A 4,584-nucleotide genomic window follows, 5' to 3' on the forward strand; every position below is an offset into this window, starting at 1 on the left:
AGAATAATGGATTAAAATGTATACACACATCATTATGAAATTTCACAGTATTAGAGAACAAAAGAAGCTCCTACAACCTTCTGGAGAAAAATAAACAAGTCATAAATAACAAGGTCATACATAAAATTGCTTTAGACTAGTCAACAACACCTGAAGCCAGAAGACAAGGGAGCAAGCTGCTGAAACATCTATAGAAGAATTATTTCTAACCTAGAATTCTATACTCAACCAAACTATCAAGTAAGTTGTAGGAAGAACGTATTTTCAGATATGCAAAGTCCCCAAAAGTTTACTTCCTATGTGTTCTTTCTCAGGAAACTATAGTTAACCCTTGAACAACACAAGAGTTAGGGACACCAACCCCTGGCGAAGTTGAAAGTTCACATATAACTTTTGACTTCCCCAAAACTTAACTACTAATAGCTTATTGTTGACCAGAAGCCTTACCAATAATATGAACAGCTGATTAACACATATTTTGTATGTTATATTATATGCTACTCTTACAATAAAGCTAGAGAAAATAAAATGTTAATAAGAAAATCAAAAGGAAGACAAAATATATTTACAATACAGTACTGTATTTATCAATACTGTAAGTTTATGTTGTCTGTTTACAAGACGAAAAACATCTATGTATAAGGGAATCCACACAGTTCAAATCCACTGTGTTCATCTTATTCGAGGTCAACTGTACTTAACCAAAATGAGGATGTAAACCAAGAAAGAGGAAGATGTGGGATGGGAGGACACAAGAGCAAGGCAAAGGGATCCCCAGGATGACAGTGACAGGAAATCCCAGGATAACAGCTGTGCAGCCTGTAGAGGGGGCAACCAATTCACACCGGAGCAGTCAGAAGGCTGTGGGACGCCTTCCTTCAAGGAGATGAAACCAACGGACTGTGTCATGTGCCTAAACCTCTTAAGGGGATTTAGGAAACTGGCAGAAAGTTTGGGGTAGAATTTGTGGTAAGTATGCAGAAAACAAAGCAAACTCCAGGGAAAACAGAAAGCTGTTGGGGGAAAGAAATCAAGGTTTACAAAATGGCTTCGCAAAGAATGGACAAGGAATAGACAAGGAAGAGTCCAGGTGTGTCAAAGGGGCAGAAGGAGGGAAAAGACTAATATTGTCTTCTTCCACAGTGAAGTCAATAGATGCAAAATTGAAAAATTAGGAAGCAGCAACAAAAAAAAAAAAAAAAAGGGTAAATTCCAAAGGAACCAGCTAAGAGTTGAAAGTAGCTGCCTCTGACTCTAAACTATGAACATGTATGACTTTGATAAAAATAAAGAAAAAAACGTTTTGCTTTTGAAATCGAGGTGTTCTCAGATCTCCAGGCACCAATATAAGTGTCCTCACTGGAGGCAAGAGAGAGCTATAAAGAGATGGCAGGAGAGCAGAAGGTAAAAGCCCTACTTCAAAGTTAAACAGATCTGGATTTGAGACTCTGCTCTGCCCTTACTAACTATAACACCTCAGGCAAGTTGGTTAAGAGTCAGTGACTCCCATTCTTCATTATGAAATGGTCACAATAACAGTTCTTACCTCACAGGCTGTAGCAAAGACTAAATGAGACCAAGCACTTAAGGTTTTAGCACAGAACCCAGAGCACATGGTGAGCACTGGCTCCACAGAAGCTTTTTAAATAATGAACACAGTTCTGGTGGACACAGTGAGGGAAGAGGCAACCCCCCGAGAATGATCCTAGGGAACCTGCCTCGCATACTGCTCCAGGAGGTGCCTAGCCCCAGGTGCCTGCTCTGTGGATACCTGGCTATGTTATGCACATTTAGAATGAGGCTGAGTTCTGAACAAAGCAGGCCTGCCCATAAGAGATGTGTGTCACTACTTCCTTTACAAACAGATGGTGCCTGAGCCTCCTGAAGCCAGAAACGTGGAGTTGGAGAATGACCGAGCAAAACAATTCGCTCATAGTTTTTCTAAACAGATTTCATAACCAGATTATGCCTAAGATTTAAACTTGGCAAGCGCACATCTATTCGTCAGATTGTGAAACCAATATTCAAATAGCTGATGAGGCAGTTTCCCAATAGAATGACACAGGTTCCATTGAAGATGCCGACAGTAAATATGTCATGGACACTTCACAATGTCTCATTCAGCAGGAAGTGCACAAACCATTTGAGAGAACTCTGCCTAGAGAACGCAAATTCCAAGTGCCTGGCACATAATAAGTATTCAGTAATTAAACAAGTGAATGAAAAGAAAGTTACCACTAGACTTTCCAAAGTGAAAGACAATAGATTTTATAAAGCAGGCTTTAGGGTTCGTCCAACTAGTGCAGTCTCCCATTCTGCAGCTGCGGAAAGGAACGCTCAGAGAGGCAAAGCCATATTTCCAAGGACTTGGTACTTGTTACTGATTGAACTGTGTTCCCAAAATTTTATATTTTGAAGTCCTAACCCCTAAGACCCCAGTGTGACCTCACTTGGAGACAGGGCCTTTACAGAGGTAATCAAGTTAAAATGAGGTCATTAGGGTGGGCCCTAATCCAATGTAACTGGCATCCTTATAAGAAGGAAAAATTTGGACACAGATACACGCACAGGGAGAACACCACGTGAAGACAAAGCAGAGACGACAGTGATCCCTCTACAAGCCCAGGAATTCCAAAGGTTGCAAGCAAACCACAAGAAGCTAGGTGAGAGTCATGAAACTGATTTGACTCTCTCTCACAGCTTCAGAAAGAACCAATCCTGCAGACACCTTGATCTTGGACTTCCAGTCTCCAGAACTGTGAGGCAATAAATTTCTGTTGTTTAAACCACCAAGTTTGTGACGCTTTGTTACAGAAGCCCTTGGCAAACTAAAACAATACTTTCTCTGCTGCACACCCAATAGCTCCAGAAAAAGAAAAAGATAGGAAGCCATTTTAGCTGACTTTTTACAGGCAAGTCTTATTATTATGACCCTTTATAGGATGACCAGAAGGTCAATGAATTATAGGCTAGGAAATTTGATTATTCGTTCATTTAACTAATATTTCCTGGGCACACACAAAGTGCCACCACAAGCACAGTTCTGTCCCTGCCATTGGTGAGCACACACATGAGCCGCAGAGGTGGACGCAATACCAGGCAACTGAAATACAGCATGGTCTGGCTCAGAGATAGGAGACCCTCGCTCTGCCTGGGAGAGTTGGGGGAGGGTATCACAGAAAATGTGATATTTGAGATGGTCTTAAGGGAGGATTAGGAGTTTCCCAAGCAGAAATGGTAGATGAGGGCATTCTAAAAAACCAAAATCCCATAAGCAAAATTCTGGGGTCCCCATGGCAGAGGTATTCTGAGGGCATTATGAGAAGTGTCTCTGGGATGAAGAGGAGGTGCAGGAGGCTATGTGTCACACTGTAAAGGGCTGAGTTTGGGTTGTTATCCTATATGCAGAGGACGTGGAGTCCTTCCGGCAGATCAGATCCTCTTTACAGATGACCATTCTAAGGAGGGAGCCTAAAGGTCAGGAGAGCAAACAGCCAAGAGGCTCTTGTCACTATATTGGTGAGGGATGACAGGGGCTTGAACCATAGAAGTTGCAGAAGGAATGAATGGATCCCTCAAGCCATTGCTGAGGCCAAATTAGCAGTCTGTGTTACCCAGGCTCCACAGGAAGTGACACTGGCCTACAAGGGATGGTGCCAATGACTTCTTCCTGACTTCAGGAAGGAGAACGGGTGCCCCCAGGTTCTCAGATCGTACATCTGTCTTAATAACTCTAGAAATAACCTCATATGGAATTGGGAGAGGCCATTGAGGGCAACAAAAGGTGATGTAGGTGTCATTTCCCTTTAAGACTTGTGCACACTCAACTGTGGCAGGTGGTGGTCTACTCAGGGCTCTCTGCTGTGCCAGAAGGCTCCAGATCAACCTAGCAGGCCCTGGCCTCACAAAAGGAGGCAGCCCCATGACTGCAGAAAGAAGCAGATGTCAGAATTCCAGGCAGAGGAGCCAGGTCTGTGAAGGAGTCACTGGGGATCAGGTGGAACTGGAGTCCTCCCAATAATATCCCACTCTGTTCTAGGAGCCCAGAATCTTGGAGTTCACAGGGATTCGGCAGCCCTCTAAACTAATGGCTTCCACAACCTTCCATCAACTGCTTGTCCAGCTCAACGTTAAACTACTCCAGGAAGAAGAAAGCCTGGCTCTCACAGCCCCGCTGATCTTTAAATGGATCTGACTGTTAAAAAGCCTTCATTATACTGAGCCCACGGGGCCTCCCTTATCAACCCAAATGCCCCAGGAAAAAGGTTTAATGCCACTGCTGCCTCTCTTCAAGCGTCTGAGGGCAACACTCACGTCCCACTCCCTCTTCTGGCTGATGCCCTCTGGTGGCTTTACATCAACCCTCTGTCTATTAAATGTCCTCTTTATCACTTGAAATTTTTGCCTTGGAAGGAACTTTATGCCCAAGATTTCTCCTTTCTTCTCTGACACCCAAAATCACAATGAACTCTTCAACATGTTACCAGACCTCTGTGCATTCGAAAGACATCTCTGATCTTTTAGAATAAAATGCACAAAGAAATATCAAGTGGATGATAGAGGTAGCCATTGGAAAAAGGAAAG

This window comes from Pteropus medius, unplaced genomic scaffold, assembly GCF_902729225.1.
Source record: "Pteropus medius unplaced genomic scaffold, Ma_sr-lr_union100, whole genome shotgun sequence".
NCBI lineage: Eukaryota > Metazoa > Chordata > Mammalia > Chiroptera > Pteropodidae > Pteropus > Pteropus medius.